This window comes from Dendropsophus ebraccatus, chromosome 14 (genome assembly GCF_027789765.1).
Source record: "Dendropsophus ebraccatus isolate aDenEbr1 chromosome 14, aDenEbr1.pat, whole genome shotgun sequence".
Classification (NCBI taxonomy): domain Eukaryota; kingdom Metazoa; phylum Chordata; class Amphibia; order Anura; family Hylidae; genus Dendropsophus; species Dendropsophus ebraccatus.
Window position 1 is genome coordinate 54,747,390 of NC_091467.1, and position 17,862 is coordinate 54,765,251.

A 17,862-nucleotide genomic window follows, 5' to 3' on the forward strand; every position below is an offset into this window, starting at 1 on the left:
TAGAATAGATAGGATACATTAGATAGAATAGATAGGATAGATTAGATAGATAGATAGATAGATAGATAGATAGATAGATAGGTAGGTAGGTAGGTAGGTACTAATAATAAGCTAGCCAGCTAGGCAGCCAGCCACAGAGACAGCCAGCCAGCTACAGAGACAGCCAGCCAGCCAAGAGCTAGCTGCATGTCATGTATGCCAGACAGAGACGGAGACAGAGACAGAGACAGAGACGTGTATGTCTGCCATCCATCAGGTGGAAGCAGACGCAGTGTGATTGGGGGGTGGAGCTATTCAGATTTGAGAGCAGAAAGGAAGACAGAGGCAGTGCTAGGCAATAGGAGATGCAGTGTGAAAGCACGTCCGGTCCGCCATCCGAGAGGGTGGAGCGCATAATAGGGTATGTATGTCTGGCTTCGCCTTAACAAGAAGGACGTGGTGTCCGAGAAGGGGAGTTTTCGGGAAACCGTTGTGGCCATCGCTTCTCGGCCTTTTGGCTAAGATCAAGTGTAGTATCTACAGGAGATCTAGTCAGAGGGTGTCTGGGGTACCCGACCTGTCGGCCTTGGGGGATTGTCCCCATGCTGCTATAGGCAGGCGGCTTAGTCCCAGACAACGAGTTGCGACCGCCTCCTGCGATCCTCGGATCAAGGGAGGGCGGTGTGGAGCGGAGCGGAGCGGAGCGGAGCGGAGTGGAGCGTATGGAGAAAGCGATATAAGATCCGTCTTGAGGACGATGGCTGGAGCGCCGAAGGCTCCGAATACAGTTCGGCTGTTCGTTGATGCAGAGAAGAAGAGTTCATTTGGAATTATCCATATACAGCAGAGAGTTCTGGAAGGAGTCCTGAGAATGCCCCACGAAGCAATATTTTGCCTACAGGTATTCCCTCAGCAGGGTTTTTTTGATGCTACATTTCGTACTCTTAATGAAATGCGGACTTGCTATTTGCGAAGCCAGGAACATGCCTCTGCCCTGAGCTACAAGGCATCCGGTTCGTTTCCTCTGAATCTCAGAGGGAGAGGAAAGTTCCGATCATTGTACATATGTACAACCCATTTGTGACTGATGAGGAGATCCAAGCTTTCCTGAGGCGATATTGCAAATTCGTGTCTGGGGCAGAGAGAAGGACCAATATCCTTGGCACTTTCAATGGGATGAGGAGATTTTGGGTGGAGTTGAAAGCGGATCCCGAGGGGATTGGGGGTGTATGCCATCCACCCCAGAACTTTGCTATAGGGACCAATAGAGGTTTCCTGCATTACCCCGGGATGCCCAATTTTTGCCGGGACTGTTTTTTCTTTCGACATACGAGAGAGGATTGCACCGTTGGGCAGGTGTGTAAGAACTGTTACCCTGCCTGGCCACAGGACCGCAGAGTGTCCAGAGGCACGGAAGTGTCATTTCTGTGGGTCCTCAGACCATCTGGCCAGGAGCTGCCCTACATACAGGACTGATGTCTCCAGGGGTCCTGTCCCTGGAAGTGTGGAGGTTCCAGCTGTTTCTGCTGAGGTGCCTGTTGTTTCGGTTACCGAGGACAATGTGGAGGCCACACCTGTGGTCCAGGAAACGGAGTCTGTGGTAACCGCAGCCCCAGATCCGCTGATTGCTGAGGGGGAGGAGATGTCTACTCCATCTGATGTCTCTAAGGATCCTGTAGAGAGTGTGGAGAGTATGGAGGTGGGCAAGGAGTCACTCAAAAGAAAGGTGGAGGAGGGGGGTGCAACTCCTTTGAGTGAAAGGATCGAGGAATTTTCGAGCCCTGGGGAGGTGGTGGAGTCTTCTGCGGCTTATGACTCTGACTCCTCTACGTCCTCCAGAGGGACTGGTTATTTGGAAGGGGGTTTCGGTGAAAAAACTTGCCCGAACTCTGTTGTTTACTAAAGTGTGGAGGGCATTGGTAAGAAGAGTGTTCGGGATGCTAGGGGCACTCCGCCTCCGGGTGGGGTGTGGAGTGGGTCTGTGGGATGAAGGTCTTTTTTTGTTATGTTATGTAAAAAGGAAAAATGTCTGACTTTTTTGTTATGTTATGTAAAAGGGAAAATGTCTGTTTAGTGTGTCATGTCTGTTATATTGTCATGTCATATCGTCTGTTTTGTGTGTCATGTCTGTTATGTTGTCATGTCATGTCATTGTCATGTCATGTTTGTTTTTGGTTTTTTGTTTTTTTCTTATGAAATAGTGTAATGAGTTTTACCTTAGGTTCCTTTAACGTCCGCAGCATTAGGACGTTGACCAGAAGGTCAGCAATTTTTGATTTAATTTCTAATTATCCTTTTGATGTTTTATGTTTGCAAGAATGCTGTTTAAGTGAGGAGCCATTGGAGAGTTCATGGCCTTATGGGCCTGTGGTATGGTCTGTATCCTCGGAAAGAAATGGTGGGGTGGGAATTTTATTTAAAAGTCATGATTTTGTTATTAAAAGGTTATTCATGTGATACAAGGCAGAATATTATTAGTTCATTTGGATTATAAGGGGGTGGGTATAAAATTATAAATGTGTATGCTCCGACTGGGAGAAGAGAGAGAGCAGAGGTTCTTGAAAAACTTTATTTTTTTCTGGGTGGGAGGGAAAATATTTTTCTGTAGGGGATTTTAATTGTACTATTAGGGCAGGGGATAGAAGTAGTTCAGGGGGTGGTGGGGATAGTGGGGTTGATAGCACTGGAAAACAGTTGAAAGAAATTATAAGTTTATTTGGCCTTAAAGATTCTTTTGTCGATTATAATGACGGTTCCATTGGGTATACTTATTTTAGCAACGCGGGGAATGTTTGTTCAAGGATTGATTATATTTTTGTTTCTAAAGCTTTGTGTATTATGAATTTCAGAAGAAGAAGATTACCGTTTACGGACCATGCCTGGATTGAATGTGTGGTAAGGGGGAGTGGTATGAATGAGTTTGGTAAGGGGTGTGGAAGTTGAATGTGTCTTTGTTAGAGGATGAATGGATATTAGAGCAGTACAGGGATTGGTTTGGGAGGTGGGTGGCAAAACGGAATGAATTTTTCAGTATTGTGGAGTGGTGGGAATGGGTGAAACAACAAACTAAAAGGTTTTTCATTAAGAAGGGATGTGAGAAAGGGAGAAGGGAGAGGGAAGAGTATGAGAGATGGCAGAAAGATTGGAATATTTGTTAGAACTCAAACGTTTAGGTATGGATGTGAAACAGGAGATCGAGGAAGCCCGTGATTGTGTGAAAGCATGTGGGAGAGGAATGGACGGAAAATTGTGGCTCAAGCTAGAGTGGAAATAAAGGAAAAGGATGAGAAGTGTACCAAATTTTTTTTTTTTAAAAAAAGGCCTTTAATAAAAAAACAGAAATGGTGAGTGTATTAAAGAATGATGGAATGGAAGTGTTTGGTAAGGATGAGATTCTAGAGGAAGTGGGAATTCTATACAGAGTTATTTACAGAGAAAGAACGGGATTGTGCATTAGAGGGAGAATGTCTGGGGAATGTAGACAAATGTTTGGTTGAGATTGACAGGGAATTTTTGAGTGAAGATATTAGGAAGAGTGAAGTGGAGGAGGCGATAAAAGGATGAAGAATGGGAAAGTGGCTGGGAGTGATGGATTGCCTGTGGAATTTTACTCTGTGTTTTGGGATATGATTGGGAATTATGTATGGGATGTGTGTAAGGAGGTACTTGAAAGAGGGAAATTGTCCAAAGTATGAGTGAGAGTGTGACTGTGTTGTTGTTCAAAAAGGGTGATAAAAGAGAGTTAAAAAATTGGAGGCCTATTGCGCTCCTGAATGTTGATTACAAAATAATCGCAAAAATTTTGGCAAATAGACTGAGAAGTACGATTGATTGTATGGTTGGTGAAGAACAAATGTGTGCTGTGCCTGATAGGAGGATTTCTGAATGCTTGTTGGGTTTGAGAGATATATTATGGGATTGTAAGAGTAGAAAGCAAGGTGTGGCTGTGGTGACTGTGGATTTTGAGAAAGCGTACGATAGGGTAGTGCATGATTTGATGTTTAAAGTGCTTGAGAGAATGGGAGTGCCTGAGAGAATGGTGGGTTGGATAAAAATCTTGTATAAAGATATTGTAAGTAAGATCCAAGTAAATGGATTCCTGAGTGAGGAAGTTAAAAATAAATCAGGGGTGAGACAGGGGTGTCCCCTGTCTCCAATTCTTTTTGTTTGCATGATAGAGCCATTACTTGGGATGTTTAGAAAGGATAAGATAATGCGTGGGGTGGAAGTGCCTTGGAGTAATGGGAAGGATGTTCGTGTGATTGTTATATGGATGATATTACGGTTGTGTGTAAGTCTTTGGCTAGTACAAGACGTGCAAAATTATTGATTGATTATTTTTGTTTGATGAGTGGGTTTAAACTGAATGTTGATAAGAGTGGATGTAAGTTCTTTTGGGAGTGGAATGATTGCAATGCGTGTGGATGGCCGGTGAGAGGGGGAGGCGTGGAGGTGCTTGGTGTGATTTTTGATAATGATATGTATGGAAAAGAGAGTTGGGAGAAAGTGTTAGGGAAAGTAGTGAAAAAAACAAATTTTTGGTCTTTAGGACTTTGTCGATGGAAGGTAGAATCTTGATTATAAAGTCTGTTATTTTACCTGTTTTATTATATGTTAATTACGTTTTTCCAGCGCCAGACAGATGTTGGCAAGGATCATTAGGAGTATCTATGTGTTTCTTTGGAACTCAAAGATGGAGAAATTGAAGAGGAGGACTGTGGAGAAAAGCAGAATGCATGGCGGGAAAGGACTGATGAATGTGGAAGTTTTTTTGGCAGTAAAGTATGTCAGTTTTTGTGTTTTCTGTAAGTAAATGTGAAAGTGTGTATGGATGTATGTTGAGATATCTAGCAGGGAATGTGCTAGTTAAATATAATTTAATGGTTAGGGACCTAAGGGTGCCCGTAAGCTTTTCGGTCCCTTGGTTTTACATGAGGATCGATAGGTGTATAAGAAGGAATCATTTGGAGAGCGTGTCTGAATGGCAGGATAGCAGAAAGGTGATGAAAGTATTAGAGATGCGTGAATCGAATGAGGCTATTGGTGGTTTGTCTGAGAATGAGTGCAGGACTGTGTGGAAATGTGTGCAGTAGAGAGCTGACAAATAGACAAAAAGACCTGTCATGGATGTTAGTGCATAGGTGTGTGCCAACGCGTGTGTTTCAGTGGAGAAGAAGGCTAGTGGACAGCGAAATATGTCCAAGGGAGGGATGTGGTGGGCAGGAAAATTATGTTCATCTTTTTGGGAATGTATTATGCGAAGGCGGTAACATACCTGGCTTAACAAGAAGGACGTGGTGTCCGAGAAGGGGAGTTTTCGGGAAACCGTTGTGGCCATCGCTTCTCGGCCTTTTGGCTAAGATCAAGTGTAGTACCGCTCGTGAGAGAGCAGGGAAACACACGGAGGGAATAAGGGTTGAGCAGGTGGCTGGCGCGGCAAGTCAGCCGGTGCAAGATGCCATGACCCTCCGGATCTGTGCCAGGGGCTCGAGGGGGCTGAGAGCCGAGGTGCCAGAAGTGCCCTGGGAGTGGTGACCCCAGGGTGCCGTAACTCACTGGAGATGGGATCCCACTGAGTGAAAGCACTTAGCACGGTACTTCACTATCACCCCTTGAGCACACTCACCTTTAGCTTTCGGTCTCCGGCTGTCGAGAGCTATGGGTAATTTTTATAGATCCGGCCGGATGTCCGGGCTGTATCACACAGCACACATCTTTATTTATTTAATTTAATTTTTGTCACTGTGTGTTCACTTTTCACGTGTGTTTTGTCACAAGGATTTTCTAGGTTGCGGTCGCCCTTCTGGGTGTCCCCCTAGAGGTCTAGGGGAGGCATGTGTGGCCATCAGGTTCCTTGCCTCCCTGCACCCCTGGGTCTCCTTCGGGAGATAGCCAAACCGTTTGGTACGGCTGCTCATCGGCGAACGCCTTAGCTAACGCTGGGTGGTTGCTATGAGCGGCATTGGTCCTCTCTCTGCTTCGGCAGTGAGAGGATTTTGTCCCGAACCTTTGCAGGTGCCTTCTGGCCCGGAAGGGGAGGGAATGTGGTTGGTTGGGCCCATCTCTTTTTAGAGTGGGCTTGCGATAGACCGCATCCTTGTTGCACTTTTTTGTGTGGCACGTCTGCACCTTTTTGTGCACTTGGGTGAGAGCACGCTCCTCGGACTCTCAGATTAAAAAAAAAAAAAAAAAAAATCTTGTCTTACTGAACTGCCTTGACTTGACGGCTCAGGTCCTGGGGTACCCCCTGCACTCGGCCTTTGGGCATCGGCGATTTAATTCGTCTTAAGCTCACTGCAGCTATTGGGTGTAGGGCTATTCCCCAGGAACGAGAGTGAACCTTCCTCTCGGCCTGCTGCTCGATTGTCCTGTGCCCGACGGTTTGACCGGAGAACCACTTCGATCCCGCCTGCCGACGAACGATCGACGAAGACGCCCCGGAACCCCGAGAAGGACGACGCTGAACCCCGAAGAAGCCGGCGACGAGGATTTGCATCTCTCCGCCCCTTCGACGAGGATCTTCATAGCTCCGCCCACCAGGAAAGAGCTCGACCGGGAAAGCGATGGCCTCTTCAGCACCAGCATCGGAGATGAAGAAGACCCAGCAGAAGGAAGCGAGGAAGAGCCAGGAGGCCCGGGTCGTGGATGCCTCTTCCTCTGCCGCCCCAGCTCAGCCGACGACCAGCAAGGCTGCGGATCCAGGCGTCCCTACACTGCGGCCCTGGATGCGCACTACGGTGGCCATGCGACTGAAGAAGGTGGATGGTAGAGAGCCGGACATGTCTGAGGATGTGTTCGCTAAGAAGATGGTCCTGGACCAGGGTTTCTCCAAGGCTGAAACCCTCAGCATTTTCTTCTTCACTGGGATCTTCTATGTGACATTTGCCTCCTTCAACACCTGCAGGAGGTACTGGGAGGCGGTAAAGGCAGCGAGGCCCGAATCCCCTTTCTCTCGCTTTGTAAGCAACTGCTTAATCCAAGGGAGGAGAGGCGGGTGACGGTTTCAATCCTTAACCCGTACATCCCAGGCAAGGACATCGCCACATTCCTTGCAAGGTACTGCACAGTGGTCAAGGAACCCTCCAAGATCCTGAGCAGCCTTGGATTCTGGACTGGCAAGTGGTCGGTGGTCGTGAGGCTCAACAGGGATGAGTCATCGGACGACGGTTTCCAGCACCTGCCTCAGGCTTTCTCTTTGGGTGACGCTCCAGGCTTCATCTATTACCCGGATATGCCGCAGATCTGCAGGAGATGCAGCAAGAAGGGTCATCAGGCGAAGGACTGCAGCGAAGATTCCTGTAGAGTCTGCCGAGTGCCGGGGCATGGGACCAAGGACTGTCCGAAGGCAAAAACCTGCAACCTCTGCGGCCATGCGGACCACAGCTACAGGGCCTGCCCCCAGAGGGAAAAGAGAACGTGGGCATCCGTGGTTGCCAAAGCTCCGACCGGCCAGCAGCCGGCCGTAGCCCAAGCAGCGCAGAAGCCCAAGGAGAAGGAGAAGAAGAAGAAGGAGGGTAAGAGGACGACGGCCCCTAACCCTCCCCCCACCCCCGCCCTCCCTACCCCTTCCCCCTCCCCTCCTTCCCCCCCTCCCCCCTCTCCCTCCCCGCCCACCCCCACTGAGGAATCCCTCCCCTATCCCATTGCCTCAGTGGGTCCCCTGTCCCCCGCCCCTACCCCCACCCTCCCACCCCACTCCCCCAACCCAGCAGCACTAACCTTTCCTCCCGCTGCTGTGGTTCTCTCCTTGGAGGATTTTCCCCCTCTTGTCCCCACAGTGGTTCCCGACAGGAAGAGGAAAGTGAGGGACAGCCCATCGGCTGAGACCTCCAAGAAAAAGATCATCGAGGTCTGCGAAGATGACCTCCCGGAGGAAAGCGACATGGATCAGGTGGTGGAGAATCTGGTTGACGAACCGGAGGCTTTCGACTTCGAGGACGTCCCAGAGAATGCACACCTGAAAGAGGCGCTGGAGGAGTGCATACGGGAATGGGTCGGGCCGGCGGGCCCCGAAGAAGAGGATCCGCCCGACCGGAGTGGTATCGTATGAGTCTGTGACTAACCCTTTTCTTTTCTCCCCATGGCTAATCTTTCCATCTTTAGCTTAAATGTGCGGAGTATGAGAGATAGGTCTAGATTCCAGACAGTTCTTTCGTTTTAAATGCTCAGTTGTGCGATGTGTATATGTTGCAGGAATGTGCTCTGTCCTCTTCTAGGTCCTACAACCATCTGGCCAGGCAGTGGTCCCACGGTCCCTCCTACTGGTCCGGCGGGGGCGACTGTAAGTCCGCAGGGGTCGCCATCCTGATCAGGGGAGGCAACTTTACACTTGATTCTGTTCAGGAGCTTGTCTGTGGCAGATTGCTAATTGCAGACGGCTCTTGGGCGGGGGAGCCCGTAAGGCTCATCAATGTGTATGCCTCTCCTGAGAAGGTGCGCGTCTGGAACTATTCCAGGCCCTGCGGGCCCAGCTCGCAACCTCCAGGGCTGTAGTGTTGGGTGGGGACTTCAACTGCCCCATTGAAGCGGACGGACGCAGTTCTGGGACATCTGTCAAGTTGGATGTCACATCCAAACTGCTCATCGAGATGGTGACTGAAGCATCCTTGCAGGACGTTGTTGGGTCCATCGGGAACGGCTCTGTTAATTATACATGGAGCCGCCCCGATGGCTCGCTCCGTTCTCGGATTGACTTTGTGTTTGCCTCTCGAGCAGTCAGGCAGACTAGGCACTCTATGGTTCCCTGCTTCTTCTCTGACCACAGGGCCATTCTGTTTCAAGGGGTTCTGGGCCATGGTTTCCCATCTGGCCCAGGCTCTTGGAAGCTGAATTGTGCTCTGCTGGCTCAGGAGGAGGTTCTGGAGGAGCTTAGAGAGGCCTACATCGTATGGCGCAACGATAAATGTATGTTTGAGCGTGTTAGTGATTGGTGGGAATTTGTTAAGGTTCAATTTCGCAGTTTCTTTCAGGCCAAGAGTCGTCAACAGGCGTGCGGAAGAAAGAGGGACTTCAGGAGGCTGCAGCGCGAGCTGCGGTCACTGCAAGACCTTCTCCGGTGCGGCTGGGACGTGAAGGAGGAGCTGGAGGAGACCAAAAAGAGCTTGCAAAGGCACTTTGAGGAGGAATCCAAGCGAATCGTCTTCCGTTCCAAGGTGGAGAACCTGGAGAAGGGTGAGAAATGTAACTCGTTCTTTTTCAGGAAACTCCACGCCGGCCACACGCCCCTGACTGAGCTGCGGGATGAGACCGGAAGCTTGCGGAAGGGCAAAGAGGACGTGATGGGGGTTGTCACCAGCTTCTACCGCAGCCTCTACGCCCCGAAGACCACCGACTCCGAAGTGGCCGACGAGTTCCTGTCAGGTATCACTAACGTTGTTGATCCCGCAGGTGCGTCGGCCATGGACGCCCCCTTGACGGTGGGGGAGCTGCTCTCTGCCGCTAAATCCTTTAGGCCTGGCAGGACCCGGGCAGTGATGGTCTCCCAGCGGAGCTCTATGTAGCGCTGGGGGATCTCATTTGCCCGGACCTGTTGGAGCTGTACGAGGAGATGGTGGTGGAGGGCAGAATGCCTCCGTCGTTGAGGGAGGGTACGATCACGATCCTGTATAAGCGGAAGGGGGAGAGATGTGACTTGAAAAATTGGCGTCCCATCTCTCTCTTGAACGTGGACTACAAGATCCTCGCCAAGGTGCTGGCCAACCGGCTGAAGAAGGTCATCGGTCAGGTCGTCCATCTGGACCAGACCTGTGGCATTCCCGGCCGCAGGATCGCAGACAGCCTCGCCCTAGTGAGGGACACGGTCCATTACATCCAAAGCCGCCGTGCACACGCGGCCCTGGTCAGCCTTGATCAGGAGAAGGCTTTCGACCGGGTCTCTCACGAGTTCATGGGCAGGGCACTGCGTAGGTTAGGACTTGGTGATATGTTTTGTCGTTTGTTAACGTGATGTATTTTGATATTTTCAGCAGGGTACTGGTGAACGGCTGGAAGACTGACCCCTTTCCGGTTCTCTCTGGGGTCAGACAAGGCTGCCCTCTCTCACCTCTCCTTTTTGTTTGTGTTATAGAATCCTTCGCGGAGGCTATATGGCAGAACGGAGAGATCAGAGGGATCACCGTACCCGGACCCGATCGACACGAGGTCAAGTGCTCGCTGTACATGGACGACGTGACCGTCTTCTGCGCTGACCAGCGTTCGGTGACCGCACTCGTCCAGACCTGCGAGAAGTTCGGAAAGGCTTCAGGGGCAAAGGTCAACTGCGGGAAGTCGGAGGCTATGCTCTTCGGGGAGTGGCACCTGGCTTCCTCCGCCCCCTTCCCGTTTACCATCAAACCGGACTTCATCAAGATCCTTGGAGTCTGGTTCGGAAAGGAAGGCGCGGCCCTCAAGTCCTGGGAAGAGCGATTGGCTAAGGTCAATACGAAGATCGGGCTGTGGAGCCTCAGACACCTCACCATTGAGGGCAAAGCATTGGTCCTGAGGAACGAAGTTCTGCCTGTGCTCCAGTACACCGCACAGGCCTGGCCCCCCCATGTCACCGTCTGCAGGGCCATCACCAGGACCGTGTTTCGTTTCATCTGGGGCTCCAAAATGGACAGAGTGAAGCGCTCCGTGATGTACAAGGAACCCCGCAAGGGCGGAAAAGGTGTTCCGGATATCCCTACCTTGCTGCGGGCAGCCTTCGTATGTGACTGTGTGCGGAGGACTCTGCAACAGAAGAATGGCTCTGCGGGCAGGTCCATGTCTCGCCTGTTCCTCCTCCCCCTCTGGAGGGGTCTGAGCTGGGACAAGTGGGACAGCTCCATCCCTTACAACTGGCACACTCCCTGGTTCTACGGGGGCGTCGTCAAGTTTGTGAGGGAACACCAACTGGAGGGACTCAAGCCCGACTTGTGGAAGCCAAAAACTGTCCACAAGCTCATCAGAGCACAGGACTCTATGGAGCTCGTTCCAGGGCTCACTGCGGCCACCGCAGAGACTGTATGGACTAATGTGGCTTCGGCGAAGTTGACCAACGGGCACAAGGACTTGTCTTGGATGGCCATTCAGGGGGGACTGCCCTTGAGGTCATTCATGCATGCCCGCAACCTGTGCAAAACGCGGTACTGCCCCCGGTGCCCCTTCGTGGAGGAAACATCTTTGCACCTCTTTTGGCAGTGTCCGTTTGCTCAGGGCCTGTTGGACGCCCTGGAACTTGAACTCAGTGACTATGTGCCCAGGAACAGGCTAACGCACTGCGCGGTGCTGTACGGCCTGTTCCCTGGGAATTTCGGCGATGAGGCAACCCGGGAGGCCTGGCGCCTTATGAACTGTTTTAAGGACGCTATATGGCTTGCCAGGAACCGCCTCATTCTGAAGAAGGAGAGGATGTCCTTTCTGGACTGCCGCAGGCTGGTCCACAGCCTGCTCAGAGACTATTCCATCATGGACAGATCGGACCAGGAAGAAGAGGATTGATACCCCTCTCCTTCCCCCTCTCCCCTTGTGTTGTGTTGTCTTTCAATAAAGCTTCGGGCCTGTGATTCCCCTCCCTACCCCCCTCTTCCCCCCCCCCCCCTTACCCCATCACTTGTCTGTATTGCTTTATTGTTTGTTGTTTTAGGATTGTTAAGGTATGCTGGAATGTTAGTGTAGCGGGTGGTATGATGTATAGCGTAGGGAGCCTGTGCTGTATGTTGTACCATGGTGCTGAGTATGTTTTGTCTTATTTATTGAACTGTGCTGCGTCACAGTTTATGTATGCCTGACGACGACTGATTGTAATAAAGATATTTTCAATCAAAAAAATCTACAGGAGATCTGGTCAGAAGGTGCCTGGGGTACCCGACCTGTCGGCCTTGGAGGATTGTCTCCTTGCAGCTATAGGCAGGCGGATTAGTCCCCAGGCAACGGGAAGCGATCCACCTACCTGCGGTCAGCGGGTGAGGTGTTTCTGTCGAGTTTCTTTTTCCTGCACAGAGTCTTTCGCTATTGCTGGACTTGAGAATATGGAGTCTACAAACCAGGATGGGTCGAATTTTGGAGAAGTGCCATCGTATGCCCGAATCCGTAACGGTGTGCGGTTTATGCTGAGAGACCCGGAGAAAAAGGCGATGGGACTTTCGTTTGTGGTCGAGGAACTTCTATTCAAGTTGCTTGATGTTCGGAAGGACCAGATCTTGGCAATGCTCGAATTTCCTAAGAGAGGATGCTACGACCTAGTGTTGAACTCCGAGGAGGACTACTGCTGTCTAATGGGTAAGCTAGACGGTGTGAAAGGAAATGTTTTGCTGAACGGAATTGACATACTATCTCATTTTCCGAGGAGGGAGCGTTTACTGACGGTTCGAATGTACAGTCCGTACATCTCAGAGGAGGAAATATCCACCTTCTTGTCAAGGTTTTGTGAAGAGGTCATCCCCAAAGGCAAAGTTTTAAACCAATACGGGTTATGGACAATGAAAAGAAGATTTGCTGTCAAGTTTAAAGAGCTGGAGGATGGAAGCTTGTGTGTTCCGCCAGGACGATTTAAAATAGGTCATGTTAATGGAGACCTATTCTTTGCTGGGATGGAGGACTTTTGCAGAAATTGCAAAAAATATGGACATTTGAAAGAAAATTGTGCAGAAATATGGTGTAGGAAATGTCAAAAAGAAGGACATTCATTTGATTCATGTGCACCAAAAAAAATTGTGTCATTTATGTGGTAGTACTGAACATTTGTATGCTGCATGCCCGGTTAAAAAGAAACGGGGGAGGGAGAAGGAGGAAGGACAGGAAGCAGCTAGGGAAACTGAGAGTTCCCAACGGGAGGGAAGTACGGACCTCGCTGTAAAGCGAGGTCCAAGGAGTGTAGAGAAAAAGAAAACCGTAAGACCTCTTTCAGAAGAAGAGAAAAAAGACTATGTGACAGTGCCAAAAACTATTGGGAGCAGATAGAGGTTTGGGAGAGAGATCTTTTCTCTCTTGTTTGCACGAAAAAGTAGCGTTACATCTAGAAAGATATGGAAAAGGTTCTTGAAAGTTATAAGGTACCCCCAGAAGTTATTAGACGGTTTGAAGAATCAGGTTCAAAGTCTATGGACTATGATACGTATTTTGTCATACTTTGCTTACAAAGGAGGTATGAGAAATTGAATATGTGGGATATGATTAAGAATTTGATTTGTTATTGTTATGTTTGGTTAATATTTTATTTCTTGTTTTGTTTGTTTAAATTTCTGTAAATACAAGAATTTGTTTTAAATAAAAGTGTTGTTATCCCTTTATGGGATAGTCAACTAAAAAAAAAAAAAAAAAAATCTGCTGCACTTGGTGAGGAGAAGGCGATCTCTGCGTGATGGCAGCGACATACCAACAGCGCCTAACACAAGTGCGGCTGTATATTCCAGTGGAGAAGAAAAGCGTGTGGACCATTGTGACGTGCAGGCCGGGCATTATCGAGAATACTTAAAGATGGAACGTCAGGATATCTTTTGTGTAAGTCGTTTTCCTACCCTGGGCTTTTACGACATTTCTTTTGTTTCTTTGAACGCCTTCAGAACTTGCTTCACCGGTGCCAAGAGCTGGCTGACCACCCAAAGCTGCAAGGTTGCAAGTTTGTGGCAGGACAACAAAAGAAACAGCGTGTTTCCGTAACGGTACAGATGTATCATCCCTTCGTCAGGGAGGAGGCGATTACAGCTTTTCTCTCAAGTACTGTACCTATGTTTCCCCGGGGAAAAGAGGAAAAATGTTTTGGGTACATTCAACGGACTTGAGGCGATATTGGGTGGAGTTCAGTTTGGTGGAGGGGGGGATAGATGGAACTGTTCACCCTCCACAGATGTTCTCAATCGGGCCAAATAGAGGCAATCTGTTTTTACCCGGGGCAACCGGAGTTTTGCAGGGACTGTTTTACCTTCGGTCACTTAAAAAAGGACTGTACGACAGGACAAGTCTGCAGGAATTGCCTCAAAACAGGACACAGAACAGCAGACTGTGACGCTGCAAGAAGGTGTCACCTTTGTAATTCCACTGACCACCTGGCTAGACAGTGTCCTGGTGTGGACAAACAAAAAATGTCCTACGCCAGTGTGGTGAGTGGGGACCTTTTTGTGGAGCCGCGTTTGGCGGATGAGGGTGGTGGGAATACTGCTCCAAAAAATGATACTGTAGTGGAGCCTGTGTCCTATGGGCCCCCTGATCCCCTTGTGGCAGAGGGGGAAGGTGGTTCTGCCATTTGGAAGAACCTGAAATGGAAGTTGATAAGGCTTCCTTACAGAGGAAGGCGCCAGAACTTTCCCCAAAGTCCCAGCCAAATTATTGAGGAATTTCCAAGTCCTTCAGTAGAGGGGGAGGACTCCTCAGGCCTGGACTCTGATGCCTCCTCCTTGGACAGTTAAAGTTTTCTGGAGAAAAAAATCTGTGTCCAAGCTTTCAAAAACTTTGTGCATAAAAAAAGTGCTGAGGAGGTTAAAAAGGGGCAGAGCGGATTGGGAGGGGATGCAGGGGTACAGGAGAGTGCCGCTGAGAAAAAGGAAAGTAACCGTGCTCGTGCGCCAGTAAGAGGGAAAGCTGCCAAAAAGAGTGATACATGATTTTTTGTGTGGTTTTTTTCATTGTTTCCTTTTGGTTTTTTTTTTTTTTTCCTTTTTTCTTTCCCCCTTTTAGGTACTCCAGATGTGTTTGCCACTAACTATTAGCTCCTTGAATGTCAGGAGTATTAAGTCTGCTGAGAGGAGAGCAGCCATTTTTAATTCCTTTTCCATTTCACAGAGCGAGATTTTTTTGTTTGCAAGAGTGTGGCATACTGGAGGAACCTGGTGTGGCTAAATGGTTAAAAGGCCCTAGTGTGTGGTCCACCAGCAGTCACAGGAATGCTGGGGTGGGGGTTTTATTTAAAGGTTATAATTTTTGTTATTAAGAAAATAATCCATGTTATACAGGGGAGAGTCCTGTTAATTTATCCAGCATTTCTTCCTCTCCTTTCTATCAGGAGGGGCAATAAACATTCAAAAGCTTAAATAAAACACCATTTTTCTCAAAATAAATTGTTTTTTTTTTTCTAGGTGGACAGGAAAATATCATTTTAGTTGGGGATTTTAATTGTATCCTCCAGGAGGGGGATAGAGTGGGTAGTGGGAGGCTGGTGGAGAAAAGTGGGAAACAGTTGAAGGAGTTAATTTCTGTGTTTGGGTTACAAGATGCTTTTGTTGAATGTAATGATGGGTCTAGGGGTTTTACTTATTTTAGTGATAAGGGGAATATAAGTTCACGTATTGATTTTTGTTTTTTTTCCAGGTTTTTACAAATTAAGAGTTTTGTTTTAAGGCGTTTGCCTTATACTGATCATGCAATGCTGGAGTGCTGTGTGAGTGTGAAGAGTGATTGCTGGTATGGAAAGGGTGTGTGGAAACTAACATCTCGTTAGGCTAGGTTCACACTGCGTTTTCAGCATCCGTTTAACGCATCCGTTTTTTGCAAAAAACGCATGAAAAACGGATTGCAAAAAACGGATTCATTTGTGTGCATCCGTTTTTCCATTGACTTCCATTATAAAAAAAAAACGGATCCGTTTTTTTTTGGCGGACCAAAACGGACCAAAAACATTGCTGACCCTATTTTTCTGGACGTTAAAAAAAACGGATCCGTTAAACGGATGCTGAAAACGCAGTGTGAACCTAGCCTTACTGGAGGATGAGTGTGTGTGTGAAAGGTATTGTGAATGGTTTAAGAAGTGGCTGGAAAAAAGAGTGAATTCACAAGTGTGACTGAATGGTGGGAGTGGGTTTAAACTACAAACTAAGAGGTTTTTTATTAAGGTGAGTTGTGAAAAAGCAAAAAAAGAAAGGGAAGAATATGAGATGTGGCAGATTAGATTGGAATATTTGGAATGTTTACAAAAAGGTGGGATGGAGGTGAAAAAAGAAATATATGATACAAGGGAAAGGGTGCGGGATTGTTTGCAAGAAAAGGTAAAAAAATTATTGCACAAGCCAGAATGGTGGTGAAGGAGGAAGATGAAAAATGCACTAAATTTTTTTTCAAAAAAGCCTATGGTAAAAAAGAGGGAATGGTGAGTGTGATAGGTGTGAATGGGGATGGAAGTGAGTGGTAAAGACAAGGTGTTAGATGAAGTTTGGAAGTTTATTCACATTTATTTTCAGAAAAGCAAAGAGTGAGTGATCAGGAAGAAGAGTGCTTGGAATATATTGAAGGATGTCTGGGAATGGAAGATAGAGAATGGCTGAGTAGAGATATAGGTATGGATGAGGTAGAGACTTGTGGTAAAAAAATATGAAGAAAAGGAAAGTGGCTGGGAATGATGGGTTGCCTGTAGAATTTTTATTGTAAGTTTTGGGAGTTGATGGTACACATGTTGTATGAGGTATGTAAGGACTGTGTTGGAGAGAGGGTGTTTGTCACAAAGTATGAGTGAGAGTGTGGTTATTTTATTATTTAAAAAAGGAAACAAAAAGGATTTAAAAAACTGGAGGCCAATAGCGCTCTTAAATTGTGACTACAAAATTATAGCAAAACTTATTGCAGATAGATTGAAGAATGTAGTTGATAAAATGGTGGGTGAAGAGCAAGTGTGTGCGGTTCCTGGAAGACAGATTCATGAATGTTTGATGAGTGTGCGTGATGTGTTGTATGACTGTAAGGATCGAAAACAACCAATAGCAGTGGTGGCGGTGGACTTTGAAAAAGCGTATGACCAATGTCAATCATAATTTTATTGTTTAGTGTGTTGAGAAAGATGGGTGTGCCTGAGCGAATGATTGCGTGGATTGGAGTATTGTACAGTAATATTGCTAGTAAAGTGCAGGTGAATGGATGTTTGACGAGAATGTGGATATAAGGTCTGGTGTGAGGCAGGGGTGTCCCCCGTCTCCTATATTATTTATCTGTGTGATTGAACCGTTGCTGGGAATGATAAGGAGAGACAAGATTATGCGTGGTGTGGAAGTGCCTGGGAGTGATGGGAGAGATGTAAGAGTGATTGCTTATATGGATGACGTGACTATTGTGTGCAATGAGTCAAGCGAGTTTGAGGAGAGCGAAGTTGCTTGATTGAATGTTTTTGTTTGGTGAGTGGCTTTAAACTGAATGTAAGTAAGAGTGGATGTAAATGTTTTGGTGTCTGGAATGAGATTGAGTCGTGGTGGCTGGCCTATTTTGGAAGGAGGTGTGAAAATTTGGGAATTATTTTTGATTATGAGTTATATGGGAAACAGAGTTGGGAATATGCCCATAACAGGATAAAGAAAAAAATAGATTTTTGGTCTCTGAGGACTTTGACAATAGAAGGAAGGGTTGCTTATAATTAAGTCTGTTTTTTTCCTATTCTTTTATATATTAATAATGTCTTTCCAGCTCCGGATAGACTTTTGAAAAGAATTATTAGGTTGATTTTTTTTTTTTTTTGGAATTCTCGGATGGAAAAATTAAGTCGCCAAAAGATTATGAAAGTAAGGAAAGATAGTGGGAAAAATCTTGTCAATATAGAAGATTTTTGACTGTGAAGTATGTAAGTAATTGTGTGAGATTGAGTAAGAAGAGAGTGTGGCTGGTTGTTATGTTGAAGTATTTGTCTGGGAGTGTGTTAAAAAAATTTAATTTACATAAGGTGGATTTAAAGAAACCTTGCAGATTTAGTGCTCCGTGGTTTTATGTTCGGATCGAAAGATGTATTAGGAGGAAATATTTGAGTGATATGAATGTGGAGATGTGGTGTGACAGTAAGGCTAGGTTTACACTGCGTTTTCAGCATCCGTTTAACGGATCCGTTTTTTTTAACGTCCAGAAAAATAGGGTCAGCAACGTTTTTTGGTCCGTTTTGGTCCGCCAAAAAAAACGGATCCGTTTTTTTTTATAATGGAAGTCAATGGAAAAACGAATGCACACAAATGAATCCGTTTT

At 47.3% G+C, this 17,862-nt stretch overlaps 1 pseudogene; it reads left to right on the forward strand.

Moving 5' to 3' along the window:
• The first annotated feature begins 477 nt into the window (after positions 1 to 477).
• LOC138773144 (U2 spliceosomal RNA) lies at positions 478 to 616 on the forward strand (annotated as a pseudogene).
• Positions 617 to 17,862: the final 17,246 nt, after the last annotated feature.